Source organism: Thermobia domestica, chromosome 4 (genome assembly GCF_964235325.1).
Source record: "Thermobia domestica chromosome 4, izTheDome1.hap1.1, whole genome shotgun sequence".
NCBI lineage: Eukaryota > Metazoa > Arthropoda > Insecta > Zygentoma > Lepismatidae > Thermobia > Thermobia domestica.
Genome location: NC_137457.1, coordinates 236,035,192 through 236,052,630, shown reverse-complemented (window position 1 = coordinate 236,052,630; position 17,439 = coordinate 236,035,192). Strand labels below are relative to the sequence as shown.

The following is a 17,439-nucleotide window of genomic DNA, read 5'->3' as shown; positions in this document are numbered from 1 at the left end:
AGATTATGCTATTCCTGGGGGAACGGAAAATTAGCTCTTTGATAATAATTGGTTAGCCATAAGAATACTTAAGTTGAATTGTATGTTTGTAAATTCATATTATTGATTAGTATGTTTCTTTTATTTTCGAGAAGGATGGAATCAAATAGTGAAAATTGTAGAAAAAATCAATGCCTGCTTGCACTAGTGGATCCACTAATGCCTCATGTATGCGAAAATAGATGGGAAAACCATCTAAAATTATTAGAGAAAGCCGTAAGTAAGTGCGAGAATAGAATGTTAGTTGGGGTAGAAGAAGAAAAAGAAGATGACACCCACAAAAGAAAGAGAGAAGAAGACAACGCTCATGAAAATGAGAACGAAGAAAGAGAAGAACAAGAACAAGAAGCGCTCTGGGCTCTCTTCCCCTTAGAAGAGGAAGCTCAAGTTAATATCGTTATTGATGTTAAAAGGGTAGAAGCTCCTCAGAAATTAAGACTGAAAAAATATAAAAAATAAAAGTGAAAAGAAAAAATGTAATATACATATATAATAATAAAAGTTTGTTTTGGGTGAAGGTAAAAGTGAAGTGTTTTCTTTTCTCCTTTCTATTATTATAATATGGCAGTGAGTGTTTTTAAAAAATCGTGGTTTTAACAGCAGCGCAGTTATATGAGACTTGCACCTACAGATTTACGTGGGATTTCAATAACTTAAAATGTGTCTTGTGTTTGCTGTTTTTCAGCCTAAAGGCTATTTGAGATATGGACCTAAAGCATAAATTGAGCCAGTTAGTTTGTGACTTGTTTTTGTTTTCCAGTAATAAGGCTATTTGAGACTTGCACTTACATCTTAACATGGTATCCGAACCACTTAAAATGTACATTGAAAATACCATGTCTGAACAATACATTTAGAAAAAATGGAAGAAAATATTATTTTACAGTCTATAAGAGAACTGAAGGTAAGTAATTTTGAAAATCCTGTAATAGAAGCCACCAACATCCAGAGAGGATGAAGAAAATGAACAAGAGGGTGATATCTGACCAAGTATAATGATTAGATGATTGTTTTCTCATTACAGAAATTTGATTTATGGTACAATCTAATGATAACACCTAAGCTATATGACACGTGGGCTTACAGTTTAACATAGGATTCGAACAACCTAAGCAAATTGAAGTTGGATTTATTATTCCAAAATTATTATTATTAATAATAATAATAATAATAATAATAATAATAATAATAATAATAAAATAATAATAATAATAAATAATATTATGGCTGTTCTGATTTCGTATGCATATGAGACCTGATTCCAATTTTAGGAAATTTTGTTTTTTTCAGTTAACACGAATAATTGTTACTAATGTATGTTAAATCTTTAGTTAATGATGTAGAGAAGGAAAAAGTGATTTCCATTATTCAGTTAGAAGTTTAATACTGGAAAACATTGAATTCACACGTAAGATAGATTTATGATTTTTCCTTTTGTTATCAGCTAAGATCCTTTTAAAGGCGAAGAAAAAAACAATTGTAGAATTTGGTGATGACCGATAATCTTACGTAAAAGTATAAACATTTCAGTAATCTAATTGAAAAATCTTGTCTGGTAACGGAAATATTCTTTGTTGTGTTTGACAACCGCTTAGGTCTTTGGAAGTCTCAAACAAGTTTTAGCACCCCCTACTTGAATACTCCTCTACCTCTATGCGTCGGTTTTCACTGTTTGATGTTCTTTTTAGGAACAGAGCTCGAGACAGCCTTAAGGGGCTCTTCCCTCAACCATTGCTTCTTTTCACCCCGCACAACCGGCGATTAGTCCTCCTGAGCGTTTAAGCTGTAACTGATATCAGTGTTGCCATACCTCCGCCCCACTTGGGTACTTAAATTCCAGCAAAATAATGAGAAAGCTTTCCTTACTATTTCCAGTTAACAAAAAAATTATATATATATATATATATATATATATATATATATATATATATATATATATATTATATATATAAATTTATATTTCAAGTATGGAAAAGGAAGAGGAATCTAGGCAACGTTGGTTTTTAGCCAGAAAGAATCATAAATTTATACCACGTGCCGTACAGACTAGTTAGCAAAAGATTTAGAGGGGTGGACATGTTTTTCAGAATTCTTGGAACTCTCTCTAAGTATAAGCGATAGTTTATATTACAATGGTTCGTTCTTTTCACGAAAAAAAGTCAAAATATCTTAAAAATAGTCTTTTGAGTAGTAAATAGTAGAAGCAAGTTTATGAAATTCTGAAAAAGTTGTGGATAATCTTATCTTTGACATTACTTTCTTAGTAAATTTATTCTAATCACATCATTACTCTCTCAAATATAACATCGAAGAAATATGATCTTTGGATTACAACATATTGTTTTTATATTATAATATCTTGGTAAAAATTTTGACGGAGGATCACTGTAATTTTAGAGATATAAAAAATAGCTTGTTGTACAAAAAAGCAGATGCAACACAAGCTGTCTTATCACACTTGCTGTGTTATTAGAAAATAAGGTCTATTTTTCGTTAAATGACACGGAGAGATATGAATAATGAAAAAAGCCATGCGCTTCGTGTTGCACAAATAAAAACATTTGATTAGTACAAGCTGGCCCACACAGTTGAATATTTCATGCTGTTTTTTCTCTAATAACTAAGTATATATATATATATATATATATATATATATATATATATATACTGTATATGCTTTCGAGTTGCTATAATAAAAGGCAGATATTCTATGGCTTTGGATTATTATTTGTTATAAACAATATTTGAAATTTTATGGAGAAATCCTATTTCGTTAAGAATGCTAAAACCATTAAAATGAAATTGGCTTTGATCTTAGCAATCTGAAGTAAGCTTAGGAGGGAGTAAATTTTCATAAAGCTAAGAAAAGACATTGCTTTCATCATGTATCTGTGTTAGCACGCAGGTATTGTCCGCGGCATAAAATTTGTTACAAAAATTCTAAGTCCAAATTAATAACAAACTCTTGCCCAGTTTTCTTATGCATTCCCGTAATACATGTATCAATCGATTAGTTGCTTCTAGTATTTATTCCAACTCCTCCCCGTCCTCCACCTCTCCTTGTCTAAAGCAGTGTGTCTGACGTAGTACACTCTTTCCATTCAGCTGAGAAAGAAACAGGAATCAAGTTTACAACGTTATAGCTTTAAAACAGTCTTCTCCATTCGTTTGTTCTGAAATATTTTTAAGTGTCTAAATTAAAGGAAAGTCACACAATCGTCCCAGAGCTTCATAAATATCTTTAGTTTCATTCTTTTTTTTCTTTAAAGAGTGCAAGCTAGTAAGATGCTCCTTAAGAAGTCTATGGAAATTGCCAAGAGCTCTAAAATATCTACGGACAGAAACGAGTTTTATTCAATGATTCATTTAATTTCTTTTCAGTAAGTGCAAGCAGATGTGTCAGGGGCGTCATTTGGGCAGGACAGGAGGGTGTAATTCCCCCTCTCTTGAGCTTCATAAATACGTATTTTTTGATCAAATGTATAATAATACACTAATAAAAAGTGAAAATCTTATGTCGCAGGAGAATCTCTTCCTAACCCCCCCCCCCAATAAAATCTAAAAGACACTGGTTTTAACAACAAACCTATAGAGTTACGATAGCACATTGCTAAAGAGCTTACATTTGGTTTCAAGAGTCGAAGGTTTGATCTCAAGCCATATGACTTCCTGGGTGACATTGAGAGAGAGAGAGAGAGAAAGAGAGAGAGAGAGAGAGAGAGGGATTCAAGTATGGAGACAGAGAGGGATGATTTGTATACACAGATTTAGAATTGGGGAAAAATGATCGCACAGCATTCGTATTATGACGAAAATTCCCATTTTGCGAAAGATAAGAAGGGAAGTTTTCGAACTGCGAGGATCACATTAGGCAGTTGTCGAATTAATGTGGAGAACTCTTTTTAGAGCATCAGATGATTACGAAAGGAGAGAAAGATCTTCAGAACTGAGGAATTAAGATTTTAAAAAATCTGATTTCGGCGACGGGTTTCGAACCACGAACCTTGTGGTTATCGAACCATGACTTTAACCATTCTGCTAGGGAGAATTCTATTACTCGTTCACATACGTTTCCCTTAGCTGCGTTGAAAGCTACCTTAAGGGAATATTCCAAAAGTTGACTCGGTGGATGCGCCGTTCAGATAGGACGTGAACCTCTTGCAACTTAGTTACAATGTGCAAAATGAACTTCCTCTCTTCAGGACATTTTTTAAAGCTTTAAAATTTGTTACTATGGCTTTAATTAAGTTACATTTGATAGAACCATCTGATAAAGTAGTGCCAAGCCCTGTGCGTCATTGTCTGTTAGGTGAATGGTTAATGTAAGTTACTCCTACGTGGATGGTCCGAGCTTCAAATCAAGACCATTCTTATTGATTATTTTATTTGAGCTACGCTCATACTGTATATTCCACAAGTTCAATTTTGAAGTAATGTAGTCTCAGCTAGTTTAATTCGAAATAATTTTCCAATATTATATTTGTTACTAAATTTACATGGCACTCCTCACTGTTTTTGGCCCTGCATAAATACAAAATTGTTTTAAATGTATATTTTACTTTCAAGTTTTATTGTTCTTTTTAAATTGTCCTTCAACTTTATTTTATAATTATTTTCTATTTCTTAATTATAAAATATTTTCTATTTATATTGTATTCTATGTTACACGTTTATTATTTAAATTTTATGTCTTACCTTTGAAGAGGAGCTTTTGACAATTCAGAGCAGCAGGGACATACACAGGATGCAGGCCTTTGCAATCAAGAGCTTTTGCCCCTACGAAATCACTACTTTTTTTTTTTTGTAAATTATATCTAATTTTAGAGATGATGATAGTAGGCGCGGATTCAGGGGAGTGCGTGCGGGCGATCACATCCCCCAGAATAGGGAACATTTTATACTTTTTATTTTAAAAATAAAACATATCCTAAGTATTTTTCATCTTTGTATTATAAACTTAAATTAAAACCTAAAGTAGATAGGCCTTACTTTCTTAAGAAAGTTAATTCTGCAGAACAGCTACTTCTCCTTTTCTAAATTTGTTTTTTTCTTTTCTTTTCTTTCTTTCTTTCTTTTTTTTCTTTTTTTTTTTTTGCAATCCGCTCTTACCTTGATTTGACTTCGAACGACCGCCTCTCCCAAACAATCATCCTGGATCCGCCCATGGATGATAGGCATTTTAGGAAAATATGCCCTCAATCGCTGAAATAAATTCCTGTCAAGCTTTCGATCACTGAAATAAATTTCTGTCTACGGCCCTGCAAAACAGTGTCGATTTTAGGGAGTGATCAGTTAGTAATGCCTCCCTGGAGCAACGACACTTCCCCAGAAGTCATATCTCCGATAATTCAGAATGTGATTTCTGCATTATCACTTTTCACTCTCAGTGTCTTGAAACACACCAAAAAGGAACTGTTCTGAAGTATTTACTGGTTCTCCCTATGACCCAATTTCAATATGACCAACCTTGGACATATACACATCTGAAATATCACCTTTTATGTCAGTGATCCCGAAAACTATCCATTCGACACAAATATAGGATATTTTCGATTCTTTATTCCTGTCACCCTCCCATTGTCAACTCGAAGCCAACCAAGGCTTATTTTGGACTTACGCAGCATCCACAGTGTCACTTTTCATCTTTGCACATGAAGTCGACACTAATTTCGTTCGTATTTGACTACTTTTATATGTCACCTTTACCTCTTGGTAGGGATTTTTTCAGTATCTCGCCCCCACAACTATGGAGAAATTTCAACCAACTAAGTATAATTATAAATTATCATTGAAACACAACAGTACGGGTGATCTTTTTCGCAGAGGAATTCGTTAACTACTGTTTCAATATCAATGTATTGGCTTTTTTTTGCTCTGCATGCTGGAGATTGCCTAAGAGCTAAACTTCATTCTGTACTATTGTGCTATGAATATAGTGGTTTAGTACACTGAATAGTCGCTTAGATGATGCTCTCGTCACAGGAAAAGTGAGATACAGTTATAAAAGAAAAACGAAACGAAATATTTAAGTTTTACGTCCCATATTATGCCGACTACGCTAATGGAGACAGTGATGGTCAGAAACGAATGAAATCGTTTAATGAAGAAAGTGGGAGGGAACTGGAGAAACCCGAGAAAACTCATGCACACGGTGTTTGTCCATAATAAAGTTCATTCAGCTCGAGCTGGGATCTAACCAACAACTCCATGCACCATAGGTAAAGTTATAAAAGAATAGGCGTCTAAACAAATACGGAACACTACTATCAATGAGAGTTTTATAAGATTAGATTTTTATTTATTTCATTCTAAGTTGAAATTTCAATCAATCTTGATCATTATTACTCTTCGAAATCCGGACCAACCAGTGTTCCCTACTAGGGTAAAGATTAATTGATCGCCAACTGAAATCCAAAATCCTCTGTATAACCCCACGTTCCATTATTCCATATACAGAATTAAGAGTCTAGCGTAACCTACCAGTTAATACGTTTTCTTCTTCTTATTATTATTTTTAACACCTCAAATATATAGGCTCATAATTAAACCACTGATTGGAAAAAGGTAATAACTACATAAAAATATTTTTTCCACTTTTAAGCTTTTCTCACCAATTGCAGTGCAACAATACAAGATTCTTCTTGTTGTCTTAGAGTTTGTCAGTTCTTTTGCTACAATTAATCAGTTATACACGTGTTGAAACAAATACAAATACGCCTCGGGAAGGTTTTTTAGCGTTTCTGAAAACTTAGGTCTGATGTACTTATTCCGTTTTGCTGGAAATAGTTGCTTCAAATAGTTGCTGCAAGGACGTGATAAATTTTTTCGGTAGATTTCACAGTCTATAGCTCCTTCACAACTTCCTTTTCATCTAAGGCTAAGTAGTTACATTTTAGACATTGAGGAACAAGTGTGAAATTAATTAAAACCCTTCAAAGTGGAGTTACGAATCTTCAATGGACCCCATTTTGCTGTTGGCCTCGCTCAACGCACTCCCGTCACGGTTCAGGGTGCACGATGGAGTTTCTCCCTTTTAGGAATACTTTCTAAGACAGTACTATAGTTTTTTTTACAGCTGTTTCAATTGAGTTGTATTTGCTAGAACTGTCGGTTAAAGGAAACAAATGATCCTATACTCAAACACAAATCATCTCTCTACGAAGCTCTAACGGAAAACGAAAAGAATCGTCGTAAACATGTTACGTTCTTGAAGAGGAAAACAGCAAAACATTGATTGCACAAACGTAAAATTGTATCATTTGCTTGAAAATTTAAAACTTATAGAAGTTGATGGCTTGTTAGGTGAGGGGTTAGTAAACAGGATTTTTGTACTGGTGGTCCAGGGTTCGAATCTCATCCGTTCTTCTTACGTTTTGTTTCTTTAAGCTACACTGAGTTTGTTCATTCCAATTCTTTAAGCTTGAATTAAATCTAATACCAGTTAGTGAATTAAAAGTAGCTAACATTATTTTCAAATACGAGACGTTATTACATGCTTGTCACTAGCTCACAATACTCAACTTTGATATAAACTCTTGCAGCCTTCATTTAACTCATTTCTTGACGTGTTTTGTTACAATACTCATGAATCGTGGCGAACAAAATTGCTTTACCAGATAATGGTGACTGCTTTGAAACCAAACGACAAGTATGAGAATTAAACGTATCATATCTGTAGTTTGGTGTGAAGAAGAAACCAAATAGCGAACGAAAGGTTTAAGAACAACCACGTTATTAATATAAACTATGCCAAAAATTATTGACTTATATGATTTTAAAAAATCGAAAGAAATTTTGAAAGAACGAAAAATACTAACTTAGAATTTTGTAACTGGAGGCAAGGAAATCTAATTTAAACATACTAAAACATACAATTTAGCGCATATAGAGCGTGGATCTGTGCTCAAGGCGCTAGCTGATAATCTGGAGGTTCTCAAGTCAGAACCATGTGTGAATATTTTGTTTAAATTTAGAATTTTTGGTGATCATTAGTCGGCGATGACACACGTTTAATTGTCTTAAGGTATTTGAATATTTTGATCTTTCAATATTGGAATGATCAAATCTTCAATAATAATACTAATACTAATACTAATACTAATACTAATACTAATAATAATAATAATAGTTATTATTATTATTATTATTATTATTATTATTATTATTATTATTATTATTATTATTATTATTATTATTATTATTAGCAAAGTAATTCAATAACACGTTAATATCTTTAATTATTTCTCGATAACTACTTGAACTTAAGACGTCCTCGAATCTAAGTCGCACCCCGATTTCGCTGGGCTAAATTAAAGAAAAATAGTAATATGTTATGGTTTTACTATTACTAAAGCACTCTTTGATATTGGTCATTTTCGATGATTTTATGTATCCCTCTCCCCTCTCCATGTTGGGGGCACGGTATGACAAAAATTATCCCAGGCCCGAATGTCATGTACGTTGAAAATTTGATCGAAATCTGTTGGATAGTTCAAGAGTTGTTCTATTTATTTTTATATATTTATCTCCCCTTCTCTGATCCTCTCCTATGTTCTACCGTCAAAGTGAAAATATTAAAACAAAAGTTTCTAAGCCCGAACGTCGTCCATGTTGAAAATTAGATCGAGATCAGTCAGGTGGTTCAAGAGCTGTTAAGTTTTATTCATTTTTATAGATATCTCCCCTCCCCTCCTCCTTCCCTACGTTCTACCATCAAAGGGATATGATAAAAAACCACCCCAGGTCCGAACCTCATCTATGTTGATAATTTGATTAAGATCAGTTCGGTGGTTTAAGCGTGATGCAGTCACCAAGACAGCATTTTTATTTTTATTTTTTGTACATAGTCCCCCCTCCCCCTCCCCTACATTGTGCCGTCAAGGCAAAAAATGAAAACATTCCAGGTCCGAACCTTATCTATATTGAATATTTGATTGATTGGGATCAGTCGGATTGTTCAAGAGTTATTAAGTTTTATTCATTTTCATATATTTATCCTCCCCTCCTCTTCCGCAAGTTCTAATATCAAAATGAAATAACAAAAAGCTTCCCAGGTTCGAATTTCATCTATGTTCAAAATGTGATTGAGAATGATCGGGTAGTTCAAGAGTTATTCACCACCGAACATTGTCACTTTTATTTTTATATTTATAGCTGTTATGTATCTTCCCCCTCCTCTCCATTCTCTAACTTATTCCGTGAAAGTGAAATGGTAAAATCCATCCCTCGCGTTAATTGAGACGGGGACATATAGCCTCATTGCTGACGTCCCCATTAATCCCCCTACTCATACCTTTAGTGTGTTTAAGTTAGTTTTTTTTTGTCTTCAGTTGCAAATTTCTAAGTTATTTTTCTTTGTTTCAAAATTCTCGCATTTCTTGTATGATAATACAAGTTAATAATCTTTGACTTGTTTTATATTAATAATCTGAGTTGTTCTTAAACCTTTGGTTTCCAATTTTGTTTTGTCTCTACACCAAACTACAGATATGACAAATTTAATTCTCATACTTTACATTTGATTTCAAAGCGGTCGCCATGAACTGCTCAAAAGCACTTTTTCCGTCACGAAACACCCAGCAGAGGGCGTACGATATCGTCTACAACAATGAGAGGGAACTCCGCCTTATTACGTGACGTCACATGAAGCACGTTCCGTTCAAACACCTAAGCAAAGCTATCATTTTGCTTCTGGTGTGAAAATGGCTCACTACGAAGCTTCTGTTAAAAGCAGCGTGATTGCTTTAATTGAGCATGCGGGCATGAACTATAGCGAGACAGGCGAGAGATATGGCGTTAACCGTGCTACAGCACGGAGTTGGTGGAGGAGATATGAGGAAACAGGAGATGTAAGACGTATAAGAGGAAGTGGGCGACAACGAGTTTCCTCTGCCGAAGAAGACCAGAGTGTAATTGCCCAATGCCGTGAGCACCCTTTCATGTCTGCCCGACAGTTACGAGAGGAAACCGATTTCCCAGGCGATGTTACGACTGTCCGTCGTAGACTCAAATCCTTTGGTTTGGGATCATACAGGGCAGCTGTTAAGGAGCGACTAACAGAAGACCACATGGTTGACCGTCTGGCGTTTGCACAGTTAAATATTGCACGTGTGTGGGACGAGGTCGTTTTCACACACGAAAAAATATTTTCCAGTGCAAACTTAGGGCCGAAGCGTGTTTACCGCCCCCCCCCCCTGGAAAAAGGTATGCCTCTGAATACGTTTCCCGTTCTGGTTGAATGGGACATGTAACTGTCCACTGTTGGGCATGGATATGCAAGGCTGCAAATTTCGGAGGAATCTACAGGAGTCCTGGTCGCCTAAACGCCCACAAGTATGTGGAACATCTGGATGAAACGCTTCCGGAAATAAAAGCTCATGTAGGTGACGGCATATTATATTTGCAACAGGACAATAGCTCGATACATAATTCAAATGTGGTTCAGACATGGTTGCAGAGGCAACCTGATGTCGAAGTAGTTGACTGGGTTCCTCATGGAGCAGATCTGAACCCTATTGAAAATATGTGGGCCTCTGTTGCAAGAACATTGAGGGAAACCTGGTCGAACAATCCTCCACGAACATATAATGATCTTTGGGAGTTTTGAAGATGCGTGGTCGATCTGTTGCACCCAACACTATATCTGTCGCCTGGTGGATTCAATGCCACGGCGTATGGCAGCTATAATCGAGTCCCAAGGGGCTATACACACTATTAATAAATGCTCGCCCACAACACCATCAGCCCTCTCGAGGGCTACCTAATTCGACCCACTTATTAACAAAATTTTATGAAATACATTACGCGACACCAGTGAATGTAAGTGTCTCAGTATGTTCTGCATTAATAAAGAGGCTAACGTGCGAGACTTGGTGGCCGAGTGGTATTATGCTTGCTATGTAAACCAAAACCGCCTGTAACAGTGGTTCGAATCTAGTGAAGAAGACCCTACTTTTTATCACCAGGGATATTTGCAATACGCCTTCTGCTATGTGCGCCTTCGTACGGTCTATTATATGACACATAATGTGGACCGCCATAAGTTGTTACTTAGTAAACAATTTATAAATATATGAACAAATACCTAGGTATATTAGAGTAACAATGGAATATAGTACTTTCGTCCGACTGACATCGCTCTGCAAATGTTCATTGTATTACACCGGAAGATGAATTAAATAAAGACTGGAAACTTTGATATAAAAATTGATACGTAATAAGTTAAAGACAAAATATGTAATTATAATCTCATATTTGAAACTAATTTCGACTACAATTAATTCTCTACCTGCTTTCATAAATAATCCAAACGAAACTTTGAGGTTTGGAATGCACAAACTAAGTGTAGCTAAGAGAAAAAAGTAAAAAGTAGACCACAAGTAGAACCCACGACCACCAGCGTAAGAATTCCTTTTACTAACCCTTCATCTATCAAACCATGACGTGAACATGACTTTTGTAAGTTATAAATTTGTATCCAAGAAACACCATTAAGCGTATGTGCAATTACTGCTTTGCTCTTTTTCTCTTCAAAAGCGTAAAATGTTTAGGACGATTCGTTTCGTTTTCCATTAGAGTTTCGAAAGAGATTATTTGTGTTTGAGTGTAGCATCTTTAGTTTCCTTTAACCAACACTTCTAGCAAATACAACTTAATTCATACAGCAGTTAAAAAAAAACTCCTACTGCCTTAGAAAGTATTCCTAAAAGCAGAAACTGCATCTGCTGCTAACGGCAGTGCGTTGAGGGAGCCCAGAGTAAAACGGGGCCCATTGAAAATTTGTAATTCCACTATTTTTTCTCGATGTCTAAAATGAGACTACTTTAGCCTTATATGAAAAAGAAGCTGTGGAGGGGACTGCGAAGTCTACTGAAAAGATTTATCACGTCCTTGCAGCAACAACTTTAAGTTTTCCAACAGTAATGAAGAACAAGATTGATTGAAATTTTAACTTAGAATGAAATAACTAAATATCTAATCTTATATAACTCTCATTGATAGTAGTGTTCCGTACTTGTTTAGACGCATGTTCTTTTATAACTTTACCTATGGTGCATGGGGTCCTTGGTTCGATCCCAGCTCTCGCCGAATGAACTTTATTATGGACAAACACCGTGTTCATAAGTGTCTTCGGGTTTCTCCCGTTTCCTCCCACTTTTTTCATTAAACAATTTCATTTATTTCTTACCATTACTCTCTCCATTAGCAAAGTCGGCATAATCGTGGGACGTAAAAATTAGATATTTTATTTCATTTTTCTTTTCTAACTGTATATCACTTTTTCTGTGACGAGAGCATCATCTAAGCGAGTATTCAGTAAATTAAACCACTAAAACCTATATTCATTGCACAATAGTGCAGATGAAGTTTAGCCCTTTGGCGATCTTCAGCATGGACAGCAAAAAAAGCCAGTACATTGATAATGAAACAGTAGTTAACGAATTCCTCTGCGAAAAAGATCCCCCGTACTGTTGTGTTTCAGATGATAATTTATAATTATACTTAGTTGGTTGAAATTTCTCCATAGTTGTGGGGGCGAGATACTGAAAAAATCCCTACCAAGAGGTAAAGGTGACATATAAAAGTAGTCAAATACGAACGAAATTAGTGTCGACTTCATGTGCAAAGATGAAAAGTGACACTGTGGATGCTGCGTAAGTCCAAAATAAGCCTTGGTTGGCTTCGAGTTGACAATGGGAGGGTGACAGGAATAAAGAATCGAAAATATCCTATATTTGTGTCGAATGGATAGTTTTCGGGATCACTGACATAAAAGGTGATATTTCAGATGTGTATATGTCCAAGGTTGGTCATATTGAAATTGGGTCATAGGGAGAACCAGTAAATACTTCAGAACAGTTCCTTTTTGGTGCGTTTCAAGACACTGAGAGTGAAAAGTGATAATGCAGAAATCACATTCTGAATTATCGGAGATATGACTTCTGGGGAAGTGTCGTTGCTCCAGGGAGGCATTACTAACTGATCACTCCCTAAAATCGACACTGTTTTGCAGGGCCGTAGACAGAAATTTATTTCAGTGATCGAAAGCTTGACAGGAATTTATTTCAGCGATTGAGGGCATATTTTCCTAAAATGTCTATCATCCATGGGCGGATCCAGGATGATTGTTTGGGAGAGGCGGTCGTTCGAAGTCAAATCAAGGTAAGAGCGGATTGCAAAAAAAAAGAAAGAAAGAAAGAAAGAAAAGAAAAGAAAAAAACAAATTTAGAAAAGGAGAAGTAGCTGTTCTGCAGAATTAACTTTCTTAAGAAAGTAAGGCCTATCTACTTTAGGTTTTAATTTAAGTTTATAATACAAAGATGAAAAATACTTAGGATATGTTTTATTTTTAAAATACATAGTATAAAATGTTCCCTATTCTGGGGGATGCGATCACTCCAAACACCCTCCCCTGGATCCGCCCCTGCTATCACCATCTATAATATTAGATATATATACAAACAAAAAAGTCGTGATTTCGTGGGGGCAAAAGCTCTGGATTGCCAAGGCCTGCATCCTGTGTATGTCCCTGCTGCTCTGAATTGTCAAAAGCTCCTCTTCAAAGGTAAGACATAAAATTTAAATAATAAACGTGTAACATAAAATACAATATAAATAGAAAATATTTTATAATTAAGAAATAGAAAATAATTATAAAATAAAGTTGAAGGACAATTTTAAAAAATCAATAATACCTGAAAGTAAAATATACTTTTAAAACAATTTGGCATTTATGCAGGGCTACAAACAAGTGAGGAGTGCCATGCAAATTTAGTAACAAATATAATATTGGAAAATTATTTCGAATTAAACTAGCTGTGACTACATTACTTCAAACTTGAACTTGTGGAATATACAGTATGAGCGTAGCTCAAATAAAATAATCAATAAGAATGGTCTTGATTTGAAGCTCGGACTATCCACGTAAAAGTAACTTACATTAACCATTCACCTAACAGACAATGACGCACAGGGCTTGGCACTACTTTATCAGATGGTTCTATCAAATGTAACTTAATTAAAACAATAGTAACAAATTTTAAAGCCTTAAAAAGTGTCCTGAAGAAGAGGAAGTTCATTCTGCACATTGTAACTAAGTTACAAGAGGTTTACGTCCTAACTGAACGGCGCATCTACCGAGTCAACTTTTGGAATATTCCCTTAAGGTAGCTTTCAACGCAGCTAAGGGAAACGTATGTGAACGAGTAATAGAATCCTCCGTAGCAGAATGGATAAAGTCATGATTCGATGGCCACAAGTTTCGTGGTTCGAAACCAGTCGCCGAAATCAGATTTTTTAAAATCTTAATTCCTCAGTTCTGAAGATCTTTCTCTCCTTTCGTAATCATCTGATGCTCTGAAAAGAGTTCTCCACATCAACGTGCACCTTACACTAAGACGTAGAAAGATAAGCTAAGATAAGCTAGTGGGCTCATACCCCGCATATGAAGATTGTTCTTCTTTTTCTAATGCTCACTAATCCTAAAACTCTTTTATTCTCTACTACACTTGTGTTAGGAACCCTTATTTCCCTAACCTCCTCATCATGATTTGGTACTTGAATTGGTCTTGAAATTAACCTCCTATCATTCATCCCCCTGATTTCAAAGACCAACAATCAACGTCATACCGACTCTGCTCTAAAATACTTTTTAATACAGGCCATTGCAAGATCCTTACTTTTAATGGCAATCATTTTACTCTACATAGGGCTGCAAACTACATACTATTTAATCACTATTTCCTTACTTTTTAAAATAGGCGCAGCTCCCCTCCACTTCTGAATACCCGAAGTAATAGAAGCCATACTCTGAATAGACTGCATTATTTTAATAACATGACAAAAACTAGCTCCTCTTGGTCTACTCTCTTACAGCCTAAAACCTACGAATCTAATTTACCTAACCCTAACTTTGTCTGTAGTAGTAGGATCAATCGGAGGTTTAAATCAAACATCACTACGTAAAATCATAGCATTCTCATCTATTAATCACACTGGCTGAATACTTATAGCCCTACTATTAAGTGATATAGCATGATCCCTCTACTTTCTATTTTATGCCTTACTCTCAGCAATAGCAGTCACTCTTTTCGCAATAAACAAAATATTCCATATCAACCAAACCTTTTCTAATAAAATCATTGTAACAACAAAATTAGCTATTTTTACTAGTCTTTTATCTCTAGGTGGCCTTCCACCATTCTTAGGATTTTTACCTAAATGAATCATCATTATAAAAACTGCCGAACAAATATCATTTATTATTCTCACCCTAATAGTAATAACAGCACTAATTACCCTTTTCTATTACATACGAATTGCTTACGCTGCCTTCATTATTAATCACCATAACCAAACATGAACATCTTTAATGAAAAAAAATCAAGAAACATCAATTAGATCAATATTCATTATTACTTCATTAAGAGGTATAATTATTTTACCTCTAACTGTCAACATCCTTTAAACAAAGACTTTAAGTTAAAAAAACTAATGGCCTTCAAAGCTATAAATAAAAGGCGATCTTTTAGGGCTTAGTATATTAACTACTACTCCGGAATTGCAGTCCGATATCATAAATATTGACTATAAAACCTAATAGGAGGTTTACTAACCATAAATAGATTTACAATCTATCGCCTAATGCTTCGGCCACCCTATTTAATTTCACTTGCAACGATGATTATTTTCTACAAACCATAAAGATATTGGTACAATATACTTGATTTTTGGGGCTTGAGCAGGAATAGTAGGAACATCTCTAAGTCTTCTTATTCGAGCAGAACTTGGTCGACCAGGTAGTTTAATTGGTGATGATCAAATTTATAATGTAATTGTTACTGCTCATGCTTTCATTATAATTTTCTTCATAGTTATGCCAATTATAATTGGAGGCTTTGGTAATTGATTAGTGCCTTTAATACTAGGAGCACCTGACATAGCATTTCCCCGCCTAAACAACATAAGATTCTGATTACTGCCACCCTCACTAACCCTGCTATTAACAGGAAGAATTGTAGAGAGTGGTGCAGGAACCGGATGAACTGTATACCCCCCTCTCTCTAGAGCCATTGCTCACGCTGGAGCCTCTGTCGATCTCTCCATTTTCTCCCTCCATCTAGCTGGTGTATCCTCAATTCTTGGAGCAGTAAATTTTATTACAACTGTAATTAACATGCGAACTCCTGGAATAACTTTAGAACGAATACCATTATTTGTTTGATCTGTAGTAATTACTGCTGTATTACTTCTTTTATCTCTTCCCGTATTGGCAGGAGCTATTACAATACTCTTAACTGACCGAAATCTTAATACCTCCTTCTTTGATCCTTCAGGAGGAGGAGACCCAATTCTATATCAACACTTATTCTGATTCTTCGGTCATCCCGAAGTTTACATTTTAATACTTCCAGGATTCGGCATAATTTCACATATTGTAACCCAAGAAAGTGGAAGAAAGGAAACTTTTGGTGTTTTAGGAATAATTTATGCAATGTTAGCAATTGGGTTCTTAGGATTTATTGTCTGAGCCCACCATATATTCACTGTTGGCATGGACGTTGACACTCGCGCTTACTTTACTGCAGCCACAATAATCATTGCTGTTCCTACAGGAATTAAAGTATTTAGATGAATCGCCACACTTCACGGAGCACAAATAACTTATTCACCTTCAATTTTATGAACCTTAGGCTTCATTTTCCTATTTACTGTAGGAGGTCTCACAGGAGTTGTATTAGCAAACTCATCTTTAGATATTGTTCTCCACGACACTTATTATGTAGTAGCACACTTTCACTATGTACTATCCATTGGTGCCGTATTCGCTATCATGGCAGGACTTATTCATTGATTCCCCTTATTTAGAGGAACGACAATAAACCCCACATGAATAAAAATTCAATTCTTAGTAATATTTATAGGAGTAAATATCACATTCTTCCCTCAACATTTTTTAGGCCTAACAGGAATACCTCGTCGATATTCAGATTACCCAGACGCCTACACTACATGAAATATAGTATCAAGCATTGGCTCATTCCTCTCTTTCATCGCCGTCTTAGTGCTTGTAATTATTATATGAGAAGCCTTCGCAAGAGCTCGACCAGTAATCTTTTCAGATCAACAAACAACATCTCTAGAATGATTTCAGAACCTACCGCCTGCAGAACATAGTTATGCAGAACTTCCCTTACTAACAAACTTCTAAGGTGGCAGATAAGTGCATTGGGTCTAAGCCCCAAATATAAGAATAGTCGTCTTCCTTAGAAATGGCCATTTGAAATCAGGTAGGTCTTCAAGATGCAGCATCCCCCGTAATAGAACAAATAATATTTTTTCATGATCATACAATACTCATTGTAACCATAATTACAGTTCTTGTAGGTTATCTACTAGCCT

The 17,439-nt window shown here is 35.4% G+C and overlaps 1 pseudogene; it reads left to right on the top strand.

Annotated features, from left to right (window-relative positions):
- Positions 1-16,567, top strand: part of LOC145683061 (cytochrome c oxidase subunit 1 pseudogene) — a 36,231-nt pseudogene extending 19,664 nt beyond the window's left edge.
- Positions 16,568-17,439: the final 872 nt, after the last annotated feature.